Source organism: Pteropus medius, unplaced genomic scaffold (genome assembly GCF_902729225.1).
Source record: "Pteropus medius unplaced genomic scaffold, Ma_sr-lr_union100, whole genome shotgun sequence".
Classification (NCBI taxonomy): Eukaryota; Metazoa; Chordata; class Mammalia; order Chiroptera; family Pteropodidae; genus Pteropus; species Pteropus medius.
The window spans coordinates 8,090,538-8,116,752 of NW_024350926.1; positions in this window are offsets into that span (position 1 = coordinate 8,090,538).

Below are 26,215 nucleotides of genomic sequence, written 5' to 3' on the forward strand. Positions count from 1 at the left end.
TTTTTATTAATTCTGGAAACTTTTCCTTTATTAGTCTAACAGCGTAAGCTCTAAAAGAATAACCCTGTAATGAAGCACAAATGCTATTCTATATTAGAAGAAAGAACTAATTAATCTTAGTTGATACCTTAGAATTTCTGATGCCGGCTGTAGTTTCCAGAGCTATTGATGTTTCTGAGTCACTGTTAGACTCGGCCACCGCAGGAGGTTGAGAAGTGGGACATTTCTGGATGTCTGTGCAGTTCAAAATGGCAGGCACCTTGCTGTTGTAAGAATCTATTCAGAACATGATTATTTTAATCCACATAGTGTCAGCAAGTTTATCCATTCTTGATGGCCTTGCTTAAAAGCCATCTCCTCCCAAACTTCCTCCCTGATATCTTAAGTCAGAAGTTGTATTTCTTGGTGCTCGGTTCTCATAGCATTTGATACCAATTTTTTGATAGAGTTCTACTTCTTAAAAAATCTTTGCCCTATGTTCATGTATATGTTTTCTGTATCTGTGCAATACGTTCTGTATAGGAATACTATCATATCCCTCATATGATATGTTCATTATCATATCCCTCACAGTGGTTACTACACTGTCTTTTATGTGCTGGGCTTCAACAATTATTTTCAAGTTTACAATAAAAACTGTTACAATAAGTACGGTAAGTATTTATTTGAGTGAAGACTATGAAATCCATAAATATGAATAAGATGAATATGAATAAGATTTATTTAAGCATAAATAAAGGATTATGATAGCCTGCCATGGAACAACAAAGACTAAACTTACTCCCTGCGAATGGCACATTATAAATGATAAATCCAGGCTAATGTTTTGTTTTTGGAGGTTCTTCAGTTATTTTCCCAGAGGGTTTTGTTTCATTCTAGACCAGAGTCTCAACTGTGAATGCCCATTTAGAATCGCTGGGAGCTTTAAAAATCCATATTGGTTCCTGGGATCCAACCTTAAAATTTCTAATTGAATTTGTTTCATTTGAGCCTCTTCCATCAAGATTACTTAAAACTCCTCCTTATCTGATGAACATATTTAGTCAGGATACAGAGCCACTGGTAGGAAAGTCTACCAGACCAAGCCTAGCTTTGGATATGATTCTGTAGATTCTTCTTCCTAATAGAGAACTTGTTGAGATAGATTTTGCAATATAGTTATGTACCCAGGACAATCTTTACTATAAACATTTTTGTAATTTGCTCTTTAAAACATAATTCACGCACCTCATGAAACATGTTTGAATGGTGATACAGTCTCTGGAGGAAATAGTGCTTGACGTAGATAACTCCTCATGGGGAGGAATTCACATAGGGTTTAGGGAACTTGATGTACAATTCTAGTTCTTTATGGAATCAAGCTTGTAACCTTGGGCAAGAACGAGTTTCCCCTTTTATAAAGAGAGAGTCATCATCCCTTTCTCGTAGGATGGTAATGAAGTTTATGTTAAAGGAAATTGTTCATCAAATGATTAATGTGCAAGTAGGCCTGCTGTAGTTGCTATCATAATTAGGCCCATCGGATTATAATCATTGCACTATAATCATTGCTGTCTTGAGTTCCCATTCCTGGGTTCCGCTTTTCTAATTATTCCAGGTCTTCTTCAAACTTTATATCTCATCTTCAAAGATTCTTCCTTGAAAATGTCCTGAATTATTCCTGTGTAAACTAGAATCATCCAACCTGTTATTTTCTCTCGTCACATCTCTTGCAGAATGCTGTGGCAGATTGCTTGCAAAAGTGGTCCAGCTCTCCGCCCTTGTCTGTATTCACTTACTTTGCAACAGAAATTGGATACTTTCCTACTATCACTATTTCATTTTATTTTATTTTTATTAAAAGTATTGGGATGACATTGATTAACAGAATCAAATAAGTTCCAAGTATATCATTCAACAGTAAGTCATATATGTATCGCATTGTGTGTTCTCCCAGAGTTAGATTTCCTTCCGTCACCAACTATTGGACCCTATTACCCCTATTTCCTACCACCATTTTGAATTTTTGTTGAATCTTTGACTTGCTTTGATCAGTATAACGTGTGGCAGATGTGTACCTCAGTTCCTGGCCAAGGCCTTTAGAACCTTCAGGGCTTCTGATCGCTCTCTAGCAATTCTTTCTCTCCCGTGACAGAGGGCTGCACCATGGACAGTGAGGACCGAATAGGAGCCGCAGAAATTATGGGCAGGCAGACTTCGAAACTCTTTGAATTTTGTAAACACTTCTCAAATTGTTAAAACATGACAGAAAAAAAGTCCAAAACCCCGAAAGAAAAGTGAGAGAGATATGAACAGATAATTCATAGATATATATTCTTTTAAGCCTATGAAAACATGTTCATTTTCACTTATAATTACTGAAATGCAAATTAATACTACACTCAGATAACATTTCTTACTTATTATATTGGTGAAAATTTAAAAGTATGGCAACACATTCATTCTCTTGGTGAAGCCGAAGAGGAACAGGCACGCTCATTTATTGCTGGTGGGATGCAAACTGGTAGAACCTTTTTAAAGGGAAAATTGGAAATATCTAACAAAACTTACCTTTAAGCACTTACCTTTTGGCCAAGTAATTCCATTTCTAGTAGTTTATCCTGAAGATTCATTTCCAAAAATATGAAATGTGTGTGTGTGTGTGTGTGTGTGTGTACATATATATATACACATATATACATATATGTATACATATATGTATATGTGTATATATGTATATATATGTACACACATACATATATGTACATATATGTATATATGTGTATATATATGTACACACACATGTATATATGTACACACACACACACACACATATACGTATGTATGCATACCAGGGTTAGTCACTGTATTGTTGTAGTTTCAAAATACTGAAAACAAACAAAATGCTCATGTAAAGCAGTTTGCTAAATTGTAGGAATGTGATTAAGCTGAAAAAATGACAAAGATTTTTATAAGCAGATATGAAGTGATTTCATGGGTACGTTTTTGAATGAAGGAAAAAATAGTACCTACAGTATGCTAGCTTTCCATGAAATATTACAAGGAACTGATCTCTATCAAATAGTAAGCATTGTATAAAGCCTCTATAATTAAAACATATGGTACTGTACATGACTAGACACACATAAAGTTCAGAGATAGACATATACATGGAAATTTAGTAATTGATAAAATTGTCATCTCAAAGATAGACTTCTCAGTCAATTGTTCTGGAACGTGGATTCTGCTCATTTATACAAAAAAGAAATATAGGCCAGATACAAAACAAAACAATAAAACAATGATTGAGATTAGTTCCCTATAGGAATAGGGTAGAAATGTTGGATGAGAGTAGAGTAAAAATGATGGGGGAAATGACAGTTTTCTGAGTATACATTTTTATAAAGTTTTTTCTTTTAGAACCATGTCAATGTTTTTACGTAGTTAAAGAAATAGACACATAAAACCAGCAAAAATTGGAGGATGTGGAAGAAAAAACTAATACAAACAGAAACAAATAAATCTAACTGTATTTCAAGTGACTATCTCCCACACTATAAAGGTGAGAAGAGGTAGGACTCAGGAAGGCCTTACCTCAGTAACTTTGGGACACAGCACTGTGACCATGTAACTGAAGACTAAAGATAAATGGAATTATAAATAATTATTATACTCTAGTTAGTAGGTGTTTATGACGGTATTATGGGTTAGCAATTCTGAAACTATTTTGTATAAATTCTAGGACTGAGCAAATTAGTAAATATATTTGGATAGTAAGAAGCAGGTTTCTCTGTTGGAAAAGGGAGTGAGCAATGAGAACGAGGAAAAGGTGAGGATGAGCCTTTTGTTGGTTTGAGTATCAGTATGAACTTGATCTTTAACAAATACACACCTAGAGAAACAATATTAAAACATGTCTTAAGCCTTTACTTAATTTTGGTACAAGTGATGATTTTAGATTCCTCATGCACATTTACAATATTTGTGAAAAGCCCTCTTAGCATCTCATCAATCAGAAAAATGAACTAATATCACAAGAGATAGATAATCACTTGTTCAAAAAGAGACCTACTGAGTTCAGAGTTATCTCATGAAAGCCAGAGACTCTCAGATGTGTTTCCTAGTTTTCTAATACTTGACCACCACAGTGAGATGCGTGAATTTGTGGCATTTATTTTCACTTTGAGCTTACCCTGAGTTAGTAATGGAGAATCATGGGTCTCTCCCAGATCTAAATCAGAACCTCTATTCTAGCAAGATCCACATGTAGCTATGGTCTTGTGCACATTAAACATTATGAGGCATTGATCTGATAGCAATGAAGAGCAAGGCTCACAAAAATGGTTCTTTGTAGACTTAAACATTAGTGGTCATCTTTTATTTATTAGGCAGAAGTAATTGTGTAAAAGTGGTATATATACTCATATATATATATATATATCACTATATATGATATATATGTGTAAAAAGATGTGCATATATTTTTATCTTATACATTTAGCCATAGGTAGACTTTCAGAAACCAACCTTAGTTAATCACATTTTAGTAAGTCAACAGCATTTTATTAGCAACCATAACAATTTTCTATTATCTTAATACTACTGATGAAAAAAAAAATGACTTTGTGTCTTAAAAATCAACAAATATACTATCCTCTGTTTTCCTGTCTACATGACCTAGCTAAATTATGAATCCAAATTTTAAGTGTTTTGAAATGTTTTGAAAAATAGGCTCATTAAAAACATGCTGCATCTTCTTTGAAATAATGATTTTTCATTTTATATTAATATCATCTTTGTTTTCATTTTGCTAAGAAATAAATATACTTGGACAACATATACAAACCAATTTAAGGATTTTGATAGAAAATAGATGGTTCCTGGGGTCTGTTGGCATTGGTGGTAAAGGTTAGGTTGGAAAGTAGCTGTGATTCTAAACCAGGGTGCCATTGGTCTCATTATGCACCTGAAGATGTGGTCCCGTACTAACCAGCTGGTAATTGAGTCTGAGAAGGTTTACGTTAGTTATTTCATATAATAACCTATGTCAAAAAGCCCCTGCTGCTGGCTAGTTTCCTTGTGACTAGCTCTTCAAAGCAGGAAACCAATTAGTTGAATCTGTAATGAGGGCTATAGCTTACTCTTTTAAATACAAATCGGTGACACAAAGCTCTTCACATATTTGAAAAGTCAGCATTTCAGGGGATTATTATAGAAACAAATGTATTCCTCCACAAGAAAAGTATCATTATAAACAAAATGTTACTATTTTTGAATTCATATACATATTTCTGATTATTTGGTAAGGTTTATGACTGATCTAATTTTTAAAGGAACTTACAGAGGATGTCTGCTTCCTACTCTTCTCTTTTTTCTAATCTTTTTAAAATCATTATTTGTCATTAGGTAGTTTTGCAAATTCAAGATTAAATAACCTCTTTTAATACCTTAATCTCTACTTTAAAATAGATGTCCCAGACTCTTATATCTATAACTCAATATTCCTTTTTGGAATCTCTAGGCATCTACCCTTCAACCCACTATGAGTAAAAAGAGCACACACACATTAATTCTGCCATTCGATTTTCACAGATGTCCACGAGCATATCTGGCTGCAAAAGGGGTTATCGAAGGCCTTTTCTACCAAGTGCTGTCTGTGGCTAACCTATGCAAAGTTCTGTTAGAGCCTTGGAAAGGAGGAAAAAATAATAATAATTTCAAATGAAATCTTTTTCAAGATATTTTAGTACTTAAGGAAAAGGAAGTTTGCACAAGTATACTTAAAAAAAAGTGAATGTGAAATTTTCAAGTTAGTTATGATTATGTATGGCTCCAATGGACTGAAATTTTTACTTGATCTTGATTATGCATCAAGTCTCAGTAGCATTACAATTTTGCCTAGGTATTTGTTTCCTGGACACAATTAAGGTCAGAAAAATATACTCTGACTCATACATACTAGTTGAAATACACTACACATTTCGTGATATGTGAAAGATTTTGGCCCTGCATTTTTTTTAGCTTCATACCCTAGAATCTTTTGCTACTTAGCATACATTAAGCCTATAGACTATTGTACTATCATCTAAGACTTCCTCCTAATGAGAATTTCAAGTCATGTAATATAGACACAGATATAGAAACATATAGGAATAAAGCAATTAAGCATCCCTTATTTAAAAGACCAAAAAGAGAGCATACCTGTTTAGAATAACAAAGGCAAAGGACATAGAAAACAGAAATGGGTCTTTTGATTTAACCAGCTCTGTATTGAAACTCTGGCCTCAGAATTTATATGCTGTGCAACTCTGCATAAATTACTATCCTTTCTGATCTTCAGATCCACTGTCAATACAATGTGGATATTATCAGATATAACATTCAAAATTTTAACTGTTGCTTTTGAACAATTTGAACACATGGACATAAGTGGTCAGTAGTTCTTTAAGCCACTCTCTGACCCTGAGTAGGGACAAATGTTAACCCTTGAGTTGCTGCATCAAAAGGAGATTTGAGTATCTTGGGTGTCAAAAGCAATGGGAATAGATTAGGGGGAAAAAAAAGTTTGAAACAATAGCTATTTAGTCATATAACCAGTAAAGAATTTAAAGAAATATTTATATTGGTGCACAAGAGGCTAATGCCACTTCTGATGATTACATGGGGGTAATGCATACATAATAGTTCATAGAGATAGACTGGTTATTAGTAGAAAAAAAATTAAAAAGGCAAATAAAAAGGAAAGCAGAAGGAAAAAGGAAGAAAGTTCACATTTAGTAGGAAATAAATCATTGCAGAAAACCTCTACCCATTATAGAGTGTATTTAATGAACTCCCAAAAGAAAAAAAAAATCAGTGTTAATATTTAAATATGAAGATTGTCAAGAACTGTGAAAGGTTTAAGATTTCATTTCACTTGAAAGCTAACAACAAGTTTAACTGCCACGGTTTCGGGGAGGCGGGTAGGAGACATGAGATCACTGAGTCAGAGAAAAAGACTCTAGAATGGTCCAGCAATTAGCGCAGGTATCCGAACATTTGTGTCAGTTCCTCTTGACCTGATGTCGTCCTAGGCAACACAGATAGGCCCAGATTAAAGCCTGCATGCACAGCAGGTTGCATTACAAAAGAATCCTGAATTGAGGAAAAAGTTTTTTTTTTTTTAAATGGGTAGTAAACTTGCCTATACTTTCTTTAAGAGACAAACACTATCTCTGTCTACAAAAGCTGTTTATTGTACTAACATCTTTGAAAAGATGGTCTGGAATTATGGGCAGTCGGTTGCTCTGCTCACAAGATGGATAGAAGCAGAGATTCAAGAAGATTTGACGTCCAACGAAAATTGGCAATTTTCCTTAACTTACATTTGTCTGGACTATTTTAGATATGTTAAAAAGAGATAACTGTTAATACAGTGATTCAAGGAAGATGCAAAATCAAGTATATTTTTAAAAGAGTCTTTGTTTTGCAAGCAATTTAGATTTACAGAAAGATTCCCATGCTGCCCTATTATTACCACCCAACATTAATGTGACACATTTGATACAATTAATGAAACGATGTAGATACATTATTATTAACAAAAGCCCATACCTAATTCGGTTTTTATCTAAGTCCTTTTTCTGTTCTGAGAACCCATTCAGGACACCACATTGCATTTAGTCATCACGTCTCCTCAGGCAACTCTTAACTACGATCATTTCTCAGATTTTTCTTGTTTTCAGTACCTCCACAGTTTCAAAGAGTATTGGTAAGGTATTTTGTTGAACGTTCTCTCGTTGGAATTTGTCTGATAGTTTCCTCATAATTAGGCTAAGGTTATGTGCTCTTGGAAAAGAGACCACAGAAGTAAAATGCCATTTTCATCACGTTAGTGGACCTTCAAACGTATCAAGGTTTATACTATCAACCTGGCTTACCACTGAGGAAGTTAATTGTGATCACCTGGCTCAGGTATCGTTTGTCAGGTTTCTCCATTGTAAAATTACTATTTTTTTTTTCTCATTTTTCATACCGTTATTTTAAAAGCAAATTGCTATGCCCAGCCTGCACTTACTGAGTGGGGAGTTATATTCCATCTCCCTTAGAGCAGAACATATACATAAATTATCTGGAATTTCGCATGTGAGATTTGCCTATTCTTCCTCATTTACCCATTTGTTCAATCAGGTATTTATATGAGTGTAGACTCGGAGATATTTATTTTATACTTAGGGTTATAATCTAATACTATGTCATTTACTTTGTTGTTCACGTTGCTATAGTTTTTGCCATCGAGAGCTCCTCCAGCTCGCTCCTGTCTCCTTGACGTTCCCATCATTGTGTGTGTGTGTGTATCGGCTTCCTTATTTAGTGAAAATACAAATGCCCCAGGCTCATCTTGTGTATTTCCTGCCTCAATCTACAACTTCTCCAAGCAGCTTTGGTTCCTTTAACTGGAAAATAGTAATAGAAACAATATCTGGCCTCTAGATGTGATTATTATTGGGTGTACTATGATTATCTAGAGTCCTCGCTTCTAGCCAGTTTCAGCTGACCATGCGAGGAAATAAATGTGTGTATACCGACCCATGTATACGCACGTAAGTATTTGTATATGTAATCATCTCTGTTTATGTTAAGCAAAACATGAGTCCATACTGATGGCTACAACTCTAATCCATTAAATGTATTATTTCATCTTCCCCCATTTGCTTATACATAACCTAATCCAACGGTGAAAAATCTGACTCCCATTGTTAACATACATTTACTTATTGTTCAATTCTGATAGTATTTTCCACTTATCTGCAGTTTTGCTTTCTACAGTTTCAGTTACCTGTGGTCAGCCACAGTCAGAAAATATTAGATGGAATATTCCAGAAATAAACAACTCATAAGTTTTAAATTGCATTCCCTTGAGTAGTGTGATGAAATCTCGCGGGTTCTGCCTCTCTCTGCCCCGGAAGTGACTCACCTTTTTCCAAGCGTAGATGACCCCCACCTGTTAGTCGCCAGGTAGCCATCTTGGTGGTCAGATCCACACTTAGGGTATCACGGGGCTTGTGGTCAAGTTACCCTCATGTTACTTCATAATGGCCCCAAAGCAAGAGTAGTGATGCTGAGAATTCGGATGTGCCACAGAGAAGCCAGAAAGCGCTTCCTCGAAGTGAAAAGGAGAAAGTTCTCGACTCAATGAGGAAAGAAAAAAAGGCCTATGCTCAGGTTGCTGAGATCTACGGTAAGAACGAACCTTCTCTTCGTGAAATCGTGAGGAAGGGGAAAGAGGTTCGTGCTAGTTTGGCCGACCCGCCTCAGATGCAAACGTTACGGCCGCAGTGTGTGTGACACGTGCTCAGTAACGATGGAAAAGGCGTTAAAACTGTGACTGGAAGATGTGGACTGGAGACATGGTCTGACTGATGGCTACGTCTCGCCCAGACAGCACTGAGCTTCTATGAGGACCTCGGCAAGGGGCACCCCAAAACGAGTGACCCCACTGCAAGTGAGGGGCGGTTACAGACCCAGGAACAGGTCTGGCGTTTTATCGTCTCGCATCATCGCCAGCAGAAGGGTGAGTACAGTACAGTCAGACGTTTTGAGAGAAAGACAAACCATGTTCACATAGCTTTTATTACGGCGTATTGTCATAATCGTTCTATTTTGTTATTAGTCGTGTTGATCTCTCACCGTGCCTAGTTTATAAATTAAACTTTATCATAGGTACAGATATAAAGGAAGAAACTCAGTGTGTATGGGGTTAGTTACTCTCTATGGTTTCAGGCATCCACTGAGCGTCTTGGAGCGTGTGCCCCGTGGATAACAGGGAATGACTGTAGTTACGTGTTAGCGGTAACGGAAGAGTTAACTCATACTCCTGTGCGAAACGCCTTCCTCGACCAGCACCAGGGGGCTTACTCAGTACAGCGGCCTTTGTCTTGCATCTGACGTCTCCACTGATTTCCAAACTTACCCTGGCCAATGCCTTTTTCCCTGTCTCCTTCAGTGAGTTTTTTTTTCACATATTTGTAATGCAATTATACTGTTTGTCACATCTTCTTTCTATCCTGGGAGCTTCTGACATCCTCAATGATTTTAAAGATTTGCATACATTGCAGTTCCCTCTCTGTGCTGGAAAGTCTATAGTTTTTGACAAACGCATAGTGTCATATATTCGCCTTTACGGTACCATAAAAAAAAATCATCTACCACCCTAAAAAAATCATGTGCGCTTCACCTATTCAACTTCTCACTCCCCTAAAATTCTAGCAACCACTGATCTTTCTACTCTTTTTTATATTTTTGCCTTATGTGGAAAATCATACAATGTGTAGACTTTTTACACTGGTTTCTTTTCAGTTAACAGTGTTTATTTAAGATATTTAAGATTCATCCATGTCTTTTTGTGGCTTCATAGATCATTTTTTTGGTCACTGATGAGTTGCCAAACTGTCTTCCCAAGTGGATATGCCTTTTTAAATGTCCACTAGCAATGGATGAATTTCTGTTCTACATTCTTACCAGCAATTTTTTCTTTTAATTTTAGCAATTCTAGTAGAGATTTAATGGAATTATTTATTATCCTTTTAATGTTTATGGGATGAGTAAATCAGTAGCGATGAATCCTCTTTCACTTCTGATTTTGGTAATTTTTGTCTTCTCTTTTTTTCTTAGCCTCTCTAGAAGTTATTTGATTTTATTCATCATTTCAAAGAACTAGATCTTGGTTTTGTTTATTTTCTCTCCCTTTTTTTCCCTCCTTTTCCATATCACTGATTTCTGCTCTAATTTTTATAATTTATTTTCTTTTGCTTTAGGCTTAAATTGCTCTTCTTTCTCTAGTTTCTTAATAGGGAAGCTTGGGTTATTGATTTTTAGATCTTCTCTTCCACAATATGCACTTAATACCATAAATTCCCCTCAAAGCACTGCTTTTGCTGCATTGCACGTAATTTGACATTGTGTCTTCATTTAGGTTAAAATATTTTGTCTCGAAACTTGCTCCTTGACCCATGTGTTATTTTGAAGCGTATGGATTAATATCCAAATATTTTGAGATTTCAAATTATCTTTCTGTCATTAATGCCTAGTTTAATTTTACTGTCATCAATAACATATTTCGTATGATTTCTACTTTAAATTTTTTAATGTAAATTATTATCCAGAATGTGATCTATCTTGGTGAATACATTATGTGAGCTTAAGAAGAATATGCATTCTTCTGTTATTGAATGGAGTGTTAGATAAATGTCTTCCTTTATGTATATCTGAGTTTTGACATATATTATTTTAATTCCACTTGGAGAACTTGTTTTAATATTTTGCAAGGATAGTCTGATGGTAAAGTGTCAGTTTTGGTTGTAAGAGAAATTTTTTGTTTTTCTTTCATTTTTTTTTAATAATTTTTTTGGATATATAATTTTAGATTGATGGGATTTTTAAAAATAATTTAAATACTGCAGTCTTCTCTCTTGTTGCTTGCATGGTTTCTGGCAAGAAATTCATTGTATTACTTTTTCTTGTTTCTTAATAGATAAGATTTTGTTCTTTTCCTCTAGCTTCTAAGATTTTTTTCTTTGTCTTTGATTGTGATAATCCTTGTGTAATATTTGTGGCATTTATCCTGCTAGATTATCTCTAAGCTTCCTGAATTTATACTTGTGTGTCTGCCTTTAATTTTGGAAAGTTCTCTCATTACTACTTTAAATCTTTCTTCTGCTCTATTTTATTTCTTCTGATTGCATGTATGTTACACCATTTGAAATTGTCCTTCGATTTTTGACTATTCTGTTATGTTTTGGTTATTTTTTCTTTCCACATTACTTTTCAGTTTCTGAAGTTTTCTGTGATCTGTATTTAAACTCATTGATTTTTTTCTTCATCGCGTATAGTGTCTAAATGAGCTTCTAAAAGGCATTCTTCATTCTGTTTTTGATTTTAAACATTTCCTTTTCTTAGAATTTCCATTTCTCTGCTTTCATTACCAATACGTTCCAATGTGTCTTCTGTTTTCCTTAGACACTTCAGCATATTAATCACAGTTATTTTAAACTCCCTGACAGTTCTATCATCTGTATCCTATATGAGTCTCGTTATAATACTGTTTTGTCTCCTTAGGCTGTTATATTTTTCTCGTATTTTGCATACCTTGGGATTCTTTTGCTGAAAGCTGAATATTTTGTATTGGGTATTAGGGACTGAGCTAAAGAGTCTGTTGGCGTGAGGATTTTTTTCAGTCTGGTTAGGAGATGGGCTGAGTTTAATATTTACAGTACTGTATGTGCCAAAGGCTTCAGTTCCTCTAGTGTCCTTTCTGTCTCCCCTCTTGTCTTCTCCAAGTCCTCCTCTTCAGAGAGGGTTTGCATTTTGCAGTCCTTTCATGCGGAACCTACTGTTGTCATATTGGAGCCCTGTCTATGTGGTGGTTTTATGTGGAAGAAGAGATGCTTTGTATAATCTGGTTAAATTGCAGTCTTTCAGTGGTCTTTCGTCTTTGCGCTGTTACCTGCACATGTGTTTCTCCACCGTGCTAGCCTTTTTGTTTTCCTTAGATTAGCAAGGAAGCAAAAGAGGGCTGGAGCTGAAGGAATGGTGTTCCTTGTGTAAGCCTCTAACAGGTTTTTATTCTACAGTGGGCATTTATTACGGAGAGTGGGCTGGCCATATTTTGCAACGGTTGTTCCTCGCCTTCTTCTACCGGAGCCACAGGGAGATCTGTCTCAGATCTTCACATTGATCCCCTTCTTCCCGAATGGTATATTTCCTGAATAATAAAACCTCCCAAAGTATGGGGACTCCTCAAGACTGCAGCTCCAAGCAGTTTCTCACTGTCATGGTGTTCTACGCTCAGTCTCCAGGAATTTGTCAAAATTACCAATCAAGGGCTCCTAGTGGTTTACGTTTGCGGTAGGTAACTTCTGCTCTGGATGAACATATCTTGACTATGACTCCGAATTTGCCTTTTCTTCAGATTGAGTAATGGTTTCCTCTGCAAACTCAGTTCTCTGACGGGTGCTGAAAAAGTCATTGATTTTCAGTTAGTTCAGTTTTTCCTTGCTGTAAGGACAGAGTGATAATGTCTAAGCTCTATGCATGTCAGAGTTAAAACCAGGAAGTAGACATTTTCTTTTTCTTTTAAAAAATAACTTTGTATTTTTTAATTACGTTTGACATATAATATTGTATTAGTTTCAGGTGCACAACATAGAGATGACACATTTACATATATTGCGAAGTGATGACCCCGATAAATCTAGTACCTATTTGACACCCATATGATACCATGTGACTATATTCCTTATGCTATATTTTATATCCCCATGACTAATTTTTAACTACCATTATGTACTTCTTAATTCCTTCCCCTTTTTCACCCATCCCCAAACCCCTTTGGGCCTTTCAACTTTTGCATCACTGATTTTTCATTTGGTTTTGTTTGGTGTTTAGACATGGACTTCATGCCTGGAGCGTGACAACTACCTTACAGTCATGACATAACGAACATTGAGACGATGTCTACATTCCACCAATGAAGGTGCAGAAAGGTAAGATAGCCCAAGTCACAGACCTTGGTCCTTGAGCTGTTAGGATATTTCCTAACAGTACATCTTTCTAAACCACTAGTCAATAATATCTACAGTAAATGATTTCCTTAACTTCCAGTTAAATTGTTACTGGCTATCTCCAAGTTTTAAATGCCTTAAATGGATTTGGTACGATATTTAGCTACCTTTTAAAATTTATTTAAGTTGATGAACTTAGAAGATGTTTTCTAATTTCGTTCAACATGAACTGTGAAAGAAAGCGATAAGCCGTCATTTTTATCTCATCACTTAGAGACTGTTTAGAAGCCTGGCTCTCTGATTATATTATCTCAGATTTGAATTTCGGGTTCTGATATTTGCTAGCTATGTAATTTTAGGCAAGTGACTAAATTTCACATAGTTTCAATTTATTTTTCTTTGAAAAGTGTAGAAAGCATACTTAGGTCATAAGGTTGTAAGAACTGACCGAAACAATATGTGTTTGTGATTACTTCGGTGCCTGGAACACATTAGATCTTAATACATGATAGCTATTGTTACTTTTAATGTTAACTATTATTCAACAGCTCAAATTGTGCCATACCATTCGTTAAACTTACTTTCTTAATTTGCATTAGCCATCAAAGTCGAGTTGGACAAAATTGCCTTAACCCACAAAAAACCTGTCATTGCACATATGTAGACACATCTGCATCTATTTAGCACAATGTGAAGTGATCATTTATTAATATCCAACTAATCCCACTTTAAACGAATGGTCAAATTAATATCTAAATCAGTGGGTACCAATATACTTATAGGATTTGGAACATGCATATAATTTCTACTAATCGGACTCAGTCTGTGTATACATGATCCCATAAATTTGATAAGAATTTAGTTCTTATGCACAGAAAGACAGGATTTAGAATCAGGCCTTGTGAGCTACCTGATCTGTAATACTATTATCAGCCCATTATTAAACTTTCAAAGGTAGTTGTATTAATATTAAAAATGTTTGAACCTTCCACATCTCAAGGCTTCATATTGTGTTGTGTATTTGTTTGCTGGGGCCACCATAACAAAGCACTACACACTGGATGGCTTAAACAACAGAAATTTATTTTCTTTCAATCCTTGACACTCGAGTCCAAGGTCAAAGTGTTGGCAGAGTTGGTTTCTTCTGAGGTTTCTCTTCTTGGCTTATAGAGGACATTTTCTCTGTGTTTTCACATGGTTTTCCATCTGTGCATTTCCGCATCCTACTTTCTTCTTGTAAGGACGTCAGTCATACTGGATTAGGGTTCACCCTATTGTTACCTCTTTAAACATCCCATCTCCAGATACACTCACATTAAAAGATACTAGGTTTTAGGACTTCAACATGGGAATTTGGGGTGACGCGATGTAGCCCATAATGTGTGGATATTAGATTGTGAAAAGTGGATATAGAATAGAGCATTTCCTAACTTAAAATAGTCAGAACTTGGATCCACAAAGTTAATTTTAAACTACGTACTAATTCCAATGGCTTTCTTATGGTAAAATAATAATAATAATAATAATAATAACAAGGGAGTGATGCCATAATAATTGATGGATTGCCTTTGGTGGTATCTAATAGCTTATTTTAAAAATCACCTGCAGAGTTTAATTTTTAAATTAATGCTTCAATACTTTGAGAATATCCAATTCTTTCTGCATGGGCCCCAAATGGATAGCAAAACCAATAATATGGCTTAGGTAGCTAAAAACTGCTATTTGAAAATTATGCAAAGCCAAGAAGAACATTTGAACACTTTGTCAATGTTTTTATAGAACTTAATGGAATCTATCTTTTATGCTTTCGGAGATTAAAGTTTAATTTTTTAAAAACTTAATCCCTAATCATAACCTTGTTTCTGCTATATATTTTGCTTAACTATTTTTTCTCTTTTCATTGCGTCTCTGAAAATGCGAGTCGTTCAATTTCTATTTATCATAATTACTATCATCTGAGTACTAGTAGAATTAGTTTTTAGCAGATGATAGCATTTATAATCATTGATTGTGTGCCAGTTCCTTGTATACACAGCATACAAGGAAGTCATTGAAAGCACAATATTTATTTTTCTTGTCTGATGTGCCATAGCGTTTCAGCAGTTGCAGTGCTGGGGGAAAAAAGAGTAATGTGCGACAGGGCACAGAGAACCGTTCCCCAGAGACGCACGCAGACTAGCGTGCGCTAACTTCCGGGGAAGCGTCTGAATAGTGGTGAGGTTTTCTTTAATATCTGCACAGTTGTAATACAAATTAGGTATTATGCATAACTGTATGTGTGTGTGTGTGTATACACACACACACACACACACAGTTATACATACACATATATATGTTTATCGCGCAAGTATGTTTGGCTTTACAGGTGTTCAGATTAGCTGGTCATGTAACACAGCAAGCAATTCTGTCCTTTGTTAAAAATTTCCAGTGGTTTATGTTGTTTTCAATAGATAAATGAGAAAATCTTAGAAAATTGGTTACTGAAATTGAAATGGGAATGGCGGTATCCATCCTGCAACCCGCCTTTTGGTGTTTACTTGAAAGTGTGCTTCTGTGTGTTTGCGTGATTTACATTGAGCAATATCTAAGTGCAAATAGTAATCATACACCGAAGGAAGCGGGACTCTATGCAATCGCTCCTTCCGTTTCTTCAATCGTGGCTGCATTCCCATAGATTCCGATCTTGACAGGTAGCATAATTAGAAAATTCTCTTTGTCTTATTAAATGTGACTCTTCTCAATAGAATTCACTTCAATGCCAGCAAAGAACAGAAAATATACTTCAAATCTAAAATGGGAAATCAAGGGGGACTGTTTTATTTTTATCTGTCTTTGTGCAAGCGACATTATTATCAAAGGATATTGTAATGCTGAAAATGTACTTTGGGGATTTAAATCACGCATTAGCCTGGAAAGCAAAAAGGGCTGTAGGGCCTATGCAATATATTTTCTCATTAATCTGATTGAAAGATTATCCTTCCTATAGCTATGAAAAGTCTAATGCTCATATATCCATCTTCTCTGCTAGTAAAATTCAGCTTTGTGCATAGTCACTGTCTCTTGTGTCGGGGGGTCCAACACCTCTCAGCATAAGCCCTTCTGTATTAAAATAAATTCAGAGCAGGCCGCCATTTCATGCACACATTCTGATTATTTCACGAGCCACCGTGGAAAATGGAAGTATCCGCAAGGCGTGCAGTTTCTCGGTGTTGCAATGCTACGTTACCTCAGCGCTCGTGAGAAAAAGTTTAGCTGCACTGTCTTTGACAGTTGTTCAGTGAGTCAAGACAGTGCGTTGGAACGAAGTGCAGATATGAGTGAGCCATTATTGCAATCACAGCTTCCGCTCGAAATGATCTTAAAGAAATGTGTACGCTTTCTCTGTGACCTGGCATTTGTACCGTGTAACTAGCTGGGCATTTGTTCCCTCGCCTCTCACCCCACCTCTTTCCTCCACATCACCCCCTACCCCAGATTCAGAATGAAGAAGGTATAATGATCAGAGGCTGCATGCAGTAGTAAATTGAAGACAGTCCTGATGAGTTTATGTAATCGAAAAGACTCATTATTTGCGATGAAAATTAAGTCAAGAAACAAAGCAGATATTTGAAAATTTTGTTGCCTTGCTGTGGTCAATACCTCTGCAAAAGATTAGCACATCTACATGAACAAGCCCCAACTTACAAACAAACAAACAAATAAACAAACAACCCAACCATTTATATGCTTTTCCACAGAGGAGATTCACTGAAAATTTTGTCTAACAGTCGAAACTTGAAGCACTTTGTGATCCTAAGTTTTAATGAAACTACAGAAAATGTCCTAAACAGAATGATTTCTATTCAGAGCACTTTGAGTGCTGATACCATGAACAGTATAGATGGCTCCCGCCATAACTGTCATACAGATAATATTCTTTTATGCCTCGAGACATGAAGATGGTGCCGCAGATAACCAAAAGAAATAAGCTGCCACCATCGCTAATCTGCAGCTTTGAAACACTATAGCTTTTGCATGGTTAAGAGAAGACAAAATCACCTACCAGCGTCATAAAGAAGACGTTTTAAAAGTGAACGCGGGACCTGGAAGAATTAAGGCTTATCATATTTATTTGTTAAACATATTCACCATGGGTCAAATCGTCCATATCCTATTTTATGTGTTTATGTATGGCAATTGGAAATGCAAAATGAGCTAGGGCCTTTACATTCCCCCGGGACATTTTTGCTCCTGTATGAAATGAAAATCTTAGGAGCATTTGGCCTTAGTGTTCCTTTCAGAGGTTAACTTTAAAGATCTTAAGTGTGTTCTTATGGCTGGATTTGTAATGTACGTAGCAGATTAGAGTATTATGATATTCAGATGCACCTCATTCAAGCAGTCTAAAAAAACGCTTCTGCATTTTTCTCACCCCGCAAATATTGCTTGAGGGCTTTTTACATGGATAAAATTGAATTTTACATTCTCATTGCATAATGTGACTTATCAACGATTTTCTGTATGTGTGAGCCCCGGCTTTGGTGAACACAAATCCTAACGAAAGTTTAATGAACATCTATAAAGCTAGGGTACTGGATCCACAAAAGGAAAATAATTAGTTTTGTGTCTGGAACTATATTTTGGGGTGAAATACATAATTTTACATCACAATGAAGTACATCTTTACTGGCAAGAAAAACCGTATTCCTTGAGACTCGTTCACAAGAAAAAAAAAAAATATATATATATATTTATATATATATAAGATCAAAATAAATTTTGAAATACCAAAGAGATTTATTTGTACTTAAGTGATTGTTTTTCACATTTGGTTTGAAAATCTCAAATCGGAAATTCTTCATTTGAGAATGCAGGTTGACATTCAAGACTCAGGGAAACAGAGAAAAAATAATAATTGATAAACCAAATATCATGAGAATTGGATCGTACAATAAAACCATTTTTCTCATTATTTGCTCTAAGAATGTGATAGCTTTCCAGGGGGGAAAAAAATTCTACTCAAAAATGTAGAGCAAGATACACAATTTTTTTTAATCGAACACAAGAAATATCAATACTAATCTGCTAATTTGTGCCCCAAAATGCAATCATATTGTTGCGACAAAAACACAATGCATTCAGGAAGCTATTAAATGCACAGCAGTATTTGAGATCGAACCACAGTGACTTGTTGTTATGGCATGCTGACATTATTGGTTCTTGTATGTAGTTACATAATGATCTCTGAAGCCAGCTTTAAAAACTGTTCTATAAAACCAGTTAACAGATGTCAAAATCTGACTGTGGAGTCAACTTTCTAAGATACTTACCTTAAAGTTACATTTAAGAATTCTTTTTCCATGTTAAAAAATAAAAATCCAAAACAATAACAGACTGTCATAAATATTTTCCCTCTCCGAAGGGACTCTGTGGCATGGCCTTTTATTTCCCATTATGGATGTCATCATCGAATAGTCATTGACCTAAAAATCATGCACCACTGAAATTATGTCAATGTCAGGAAAAAAAAAAACACACACACTTATTTGTTCTGATCTTTGCTATTCTCATTATTGATACAGCATACAATTTTTATTGTGTGCAAAACTTCATATCTTGCTATAGAAAACCTGCATCTTTTCAAATATGCCAAAGAATATAATAAGAGATCACTTTTTCCATAACATTATCATACTTTTATGGTCATATCTTGTAATAGAATAGGATCCGCTGTGAATGTCATCTCGTAATATAAAAGAACACACCAGTGATGGCATTGGAACACCCCATAATATTTTGGGCAGATAGTTCGGATTATCATTTTCTAACTCAAAGGAAACAGTTTGACCTCAAATTTGACAGTTATGAAGTGACCATAAAATTATACTGAAAATAATTAAACTCTCTCTTCTTTAAGTTCTTATATAAAACAACTCGAAAATTAGTATATGCTGAAAAGAATAATCACGTTCGATGCTTTTGCATATTTCTCGAATAAAGAAGATGGCGTCCTCTAGAAAATGGAGTTGCGTGGTGAGACTGCATTTCGTTCTGCGAAAGCCCTTGTTTTTGTCATTGTAAATGAAGCAGTTTCATCGGGCTTGTATGTGGCGGTTCCTGCTTGTGCAGCTCAGGGCACTACGAATGATTAGTTGCCTGTTTACAGATTCATATAGGCTCAACTATGAGAACCAGACTCTGGCATTTAAATGACTGAACTGAGGTGAGAACATAAACCATTCCAGACTATTTATACAAATGAAACTGGCCGGGCGTTTTGTCATATCTCCTTACAGGGAATTGCCCTGTTTCGCTTCTGTGCAATTTATTTTTTTACTCTCACAAAATATTGAGATGTGCTTTATATTAATTTTTATTTTTTAAAAGATTGGCATAAATACCACCCCCCCCAAAAAAAAAAAACCAATATTTTTCGATCACAGTTCAAGTGGTCAGAACTTCATGTATCATTCAGTTGCACTTGAGTGAAGAGGTCTCTATAAGAAATATTTCCCTCAAAGGGAACCATCTTTTTCTATAAATTAAGTTTCCTAGGAGTTTCCCTGTAATACAAAAGTGTAGATTTCAACTGAGCTCAGAAGACAGAATTTGCATATAAAGATCAATCATTCTATTTCAGGCTGAACATCAATATTACCTGCTTAAGCTTTCATATTTGTAATTTCATATTCCTAAAGAGTTTGAAATGTCAGTGAATACTCTCCAAATCCTCATTTCTACCTTTCACCAGAAGGTCTGGAATGTCAGTTTGAAAAATTGCAGGAACTGTATGGAGTTTTGCAAAAAATTTCAACATGTAATTTAAACAGCCTACTAAATTAACACAATTGAAATTTAGACTTTAATGCCGTGGTTTATGGGCTTGAGCTTCTGCTTCCCTGAAATTAATGGAATAGTAACTGAGCAATAATATGTGTGGAAAGGATTAGAAAGAAATAACACTGAATTTGTAAGCCACCCAGGTAGATCAGTCCCTTTACTTACGATAGTGAACACTAGGCACAGCGTGAATGACAATGAACGACCAACCAACACTAACAGCAAAATTGGGAGAACTACTTTTATGAAGGTTTCTGAAAAGAATCAGAACTAATTTTATTAACTAAGATGATAAATAATTCCGTTTTTTAAGACTCCTTTTTTGGGGGGTGGGGGGGAGCAGCTTTAGGTTCACAGCCAAAATTAAGCAAAAGGTACCGAGTTCCCATAGCTCTACTCCCCTACACTTGCACAGCCTCCCTCTAACAAAACAACAACGACAACAACAACAAACTTCAGGACTGGCAGAAATGTGACCAATAGCTTCCCTATTGCCAAGACCAGATTTTAATTGATATCTTTTTATCCATCCTTCTTTTTCACCTTGTCATGTAATAGGACCCAATTTGCTTTTCAGTTCCGTGCCTCTGATTCTGCTCCTTATCTCCATTACTGTTTCCATGGCATAATCTCTTGCACTGGTATTCCGATCTGTATCCCTTGAAATTAACTTGTTGTGAAATGCATTTTACAAGGGATGGAGTAGATAGCACTGTCCTCGAGTCGTTGAAAGTCTTGTGGAAGAGAGGTACTTGTGGACGAACGTATTTACTTCCTAGATAAGGAAGGTGAAGGCACAGGAACACTCAGAACTGGGAGCGACTTTGTCTCTGTGATGGGAGTAGCTTGGGATGGAAGATAATTGGTAAGAAAAGACCCTTAGAAAGAAAAATATGTGAATAGAGTTTGGAAATAGAATCCTAAGCTTCCCAAGAAAACATGGTGATAAGGGAATCCACGTAGAACAAACAGCATGTACAGCATCATGAAGAATGTATAAACAGTTGGATATTAGGGGAACATAAAGAGTAGAAAGAAACATATTAGATGAAACTGGAACACAAGCAATGATCAGGCCAGAAAGGGATCTCATGCCACGCTAAGGACCTTCATTTTGGGGATTTAGGCTGCTTGGGATGGGGGTTGTCAGGGAAGGTCTTCAGTATGAGAAATGAGTGATGAGCTTGAGCATGTGGGTGCTAGCTTCAGATAAGGAATAAATATGAGGAGTTGTGCGCGTCCAGGGATGGGCACCTAGGGTGTCAAGCCAGAGTCCAGGGAAACAGAGGCTGCTCTCTGAAACTCTTTTGGGGCATTTTTTCTGAACTTAGACACTTACCTCTTGTGCTTCCGTAGCACCACCTACTACCACCATCCTAGAAAGCATCGCATTTGGGGTACTGGTTGTGCCGGTCTGTACCATAACTCACCATTCTCCCCAGCCTCCAATCCACGTAGTAGATAGTAAACTCATTGAATTTGAAGTTTGTGTTCTTCTCCATGTCATTTGCAAACCAGAGTGGGGTACCTAGTAAGGGTCAATAAATGTTTGAATATATCAATAAGACTTTTATTGAAAATTAGAAGCTCACCGTGTAACATTGTCCCTTGTTTTTTCTAGCTGTTGCTATGACCGAGAATCAGCTACATCTTTATTACTAGTTTAGGTATCTACTACACTTGTGAAAGTTGCATGAAAATAGAATTTTTATACTTAGTTTCTAAGAAAAATCTTGCACATTAACATTTGTAAACTTTATCTTTCATGTAATGAACATCTAAAAGTTGACTTATAAAGGAAGAAGGCAACTAAATTCGATTTAGTACTCTGATTCTCAAAACACTGAAACCCTAGGTATTAGGGTTCATGGGACTTATCTGGGAGTTATTATAAAGCATTATAACCAGAGGGCTAGGGATGCCCGAATCCTTTCTTCTTCCAACAGAGTTCCTAATGGAGTGGTATGAAATTTAAAAATAATTTTTTAAAAATGGCAAACTGAGAATGAAGCTATGATTTCAGTACAAGCCATACACGTTTTTGAGAATATAAGCAAAGCTTGAATAAAAGGCAAACTGATGCATGTGGCCTAGGCTTAGGCATACAGTGGAGCTTCCAACTTCTACCTAAAAATAAACCTCAGGATCCACACACTTAGGTATGCGTGCAAAGGCAGGGGGAGGAGCAGATCCTGAGAGAGTCCATTTAAACATCCAGTTGCGAGGAATCAGCAGAGAGAAAGGTTTCTTTGCAGCCTTGACTTAACTGGTTGATTCTACCACTGCATTTGGAGCAGAAGAGACACATCCAAGGATCCAAAGTAGCAATATGTACCAGGGAGCGGGGGAGATTTTCTTAAAACCAGAAATATCTTCGACATCTTGGTGCTTGAGAGCCTGGCCATGATAAGCCAGAAGATTCTTTCTTTACAGAGTAGATATTATTATTATTATTTTATCTATGACTAAGATGAAGTTTAGAGAAATTAAATGGCTTGCCAGAAGATACAGCGGTAGGGAAGCTGGGTTTTTTTTTTTTTTTTTTTTCACCAGGTTTGCAGTTCTTAACTCTGTGTTCTGACCCGAACCCCGGGGCAGATCCCCAGCCTCTGCCATATGGTGCGGAAGGTCCACCCAGCTGAACTGAGCCACCCGGAATTGTCAGCAAATAAAACGGCCACTGTTTAAAGCATTACGTTTTGGGGCGGTCTGGTCTGCAGCGATAGATAGCTGAAACACATGAATTCTCTGAGAGTACTCTTAATGTTGTATATTTTAACAAAGCATGTGTGCCATTATTGTTTAGAAAGTTAGAGCCCCTCTTAGCTTCTTGTGGAAATGCGTTGTAGACCCACAGCGGATCTGAGACCACTTGCAGTGGTCTGAAGAGCTTCGCAGATAGTTAAAGGCTAAAACACAAAGTATCGTGACTTTTTTTTTCGATGAATCAAAATCATATTACATACCTTTGCCAGAGAAGAAAGACCCGGTAAACACTGACGAATCCTCTTCTGGCCCAACTTTCAACAAATATATAAATTAACAATCCTGTGTCATTTATTATTACTTTTTAAATCGGTGTTTCAAAGTTAGGACCCCATCAAAAACAGAAAAAAATATATATATTTCTGAACATTTTGATTCTGAAAATGTAAACAAAGGTGTGATAATTTGGTTTCTCCACACTCTGCCAAACAGGCCTCTCTTCTTTATCCCAGGAACTTTTAAAACAATTTGTCTGAACTCAGACCTGTAGCTGCTGTGTGAATTTGGCTCCTTCCAAAACACTTTTAAATAAATGACAATAGTAGCAAATACAAGTGTCGTGGTTAGTCTGGGTGAATAATCATGTCATCAGCATGTCCTTGTGAAAGATAAGATTTTAAGCCTAATTGTTGAGGGAGACCACATGAGTACTTTCAAGCCTATGAACGATTGAAATAAAGAAGATTTAAATGTCTCGAATAATCAAACACATGTTGGTCAATGGAAGTCATATTTCTGATTGTGAATTATGTCGAAAGTTAACATTATTAAAAGGGAGCCAGAACCATGCCGATTAATAATTCATTAGCATTCTTTCACCTGCCTTTAAAATAAGCTATTACCTGCATTGTGGGAAAGCAGATAATAAACAGTAATTTATCACTCTTTCAGGAACTTGAAATGGTCTTATATTTTAAATCCTAGTTTTAATTATCTGGCCCGATATTTTGATAACCAATATTATAACATCAGGAGGTTCAGAAGATACTGTGGGAGAGGTATTTTGGCATATTTAGTCTACATTCTTGATTTCACAGTGAGATTGTAATGAGGAATCCCCATTAACTCTTGTACTCAGCATTTAGATAATTGAATAATAAACCACAATCAATGAGGACCTTTAAAGATTGTCACTCTATGTTCAGACTAAACTTAAAAAAAAAAAACAGCTTGCAAACATTTTTGGCTCAGCCCCATTTGGTATTCAGAATGTAAATGAGATTTGTTATCAGGCAGGAAACGTGAAACTGATTTAACCTAGATATTAATCTTCATATTAAGGACATATTTACATTTCTTTCATAGCACAGTAGGTTAGCACTAAGGAGGATCTGCATTTAATTTTTTAAAATGGCTTCGCCTAATTGACAAACAGTGCATATTTCTCATTTAACTATTTTGTTTATTTTGTAGGTTTTTTTTTTTTTTCTCCTGTGGTTGCCTTAAGGTTTGCTAGATAGGAAATAAACTGCAAATAGAAGCCAAGCCACAGTAAAATGACTCTGCCTAACCCTAAGAGTTCCAGCTATTTCCTTTTATATTTTATAATGAGATATGACAACTCAATTTAAAGAAAATACACAATAGTTGCTGACTACAGTGAAAAGTTTATATTAAAATAATGTGTTGCTGTGGGGAGGTGGATAATTGAGCATACAGTAGGTAATTTCTGGCAGGGCTCCTGAAATAAGTAAAAGCAATATCTGTTAACAGAGGATAAATGCAGATAATGTTACTCTAGTCAGTAATTAGCATTTTACAGATCCCCGTTTAAATGCTGATGCAAGAGAAAATCAAGAAGAAGGCTGCATTCAGCCATTAAAGCTGAGCTAATCCAGAGTTGCTCAGTAAGTCCTGGTTGGGCCTGTTCCTACTGCTCTGTGACTCCACCAGTTTCCTTCTGCGTTTTAATAAAAACTGAGCAAATTAGAGAACTCCAAACCAAGCCTAATAGAAATTGTTAATTTGAGAAGTGACAGGGGACTCAGATTTGAACCCTAAAGCTTTAGCAAGTCCCCCCTGCCCTCACACAGAGCCCTTGGCTGTTTCGTCTCCGTCAGCTCTTGGAAATGGACCTTTAACTCTTCAGCACACAGTCAAGGAACAGAGGCGAGGTGACGAGCTTCCAATTTTCTCACAGAAATGGTGCTTAGAAAATTCCAACTGACTCCTCTTTCCTTTCAAGAGCATTTATACAATTAGCAGAGACATGATCTTCTCGAGCATCTGTTCCACCGAAACGATGCTAACTTGAATGACAGAGTTAGTGTTTAGGGTAGGAAAGCAGATGTTTTTCCTCCAGGAACACTGCAAAGCGATGGTCTTCATACCCTGGATAGGGACTTACAAACACAAATCTAAAAGCCAAACTTATTCCCCAAAGCGCAGGCCAGATAATGCCACCTCCTTTCACTCTGTTGCTGGAGACGATGGCAGATGATGGCATGGTCAGCTTTCATGCACCACGATTGTGTTTGGGAATGATTAAGGGGATATAGTCATAATTAATGTGGGTCACAATATCTCTTTGCAAAAGAGAAGAATTGGGGATTTGGAGTTATCGTCAGTTTTCGTGCTTTGAATAGTTTCCCCCACGAGATTGCCTTGCTACGTGGCCCAGTGAGGAGGGTTTTCTCAAGCAGATCTAGTCTGGATTGAAGCAGGGAGAGAAGAGAGTTACGGAAGCGTTGACTAGGTATTTCGAAACGTGTTGGGGTGACAGTCTCCATTATCACATACCAGCGTTCCTTTAGTTGGGACCTTGAGACAAGCCTCTAAGCAAGCATGATCGTAAATGACAGACATTTGAATCTCCTCTATAATCATAATCTTCTCCACAGCTTGGAAGCTTCTCAGTCCATTCCCACTAAATCCCTTTTATCCATTTGATCAAGTGTCCTGTCAACCCTTGCTCTGTCGCCTGAGGTCATCTGGGATGGGTATTGACTGCTTTCCTCCATCGCTAGTCTACGTGCACCTCCAGTTACTAGCCTCAGATTTTTTTTCTACGAGGTTAATTACCGCAGCTCTGCTACTGTACGTGAATAGAGGGACCCCCTCGACCCCCAGACTAAGTGAAATCTGTTATAGAGTTCCAGAGGACCTTACGT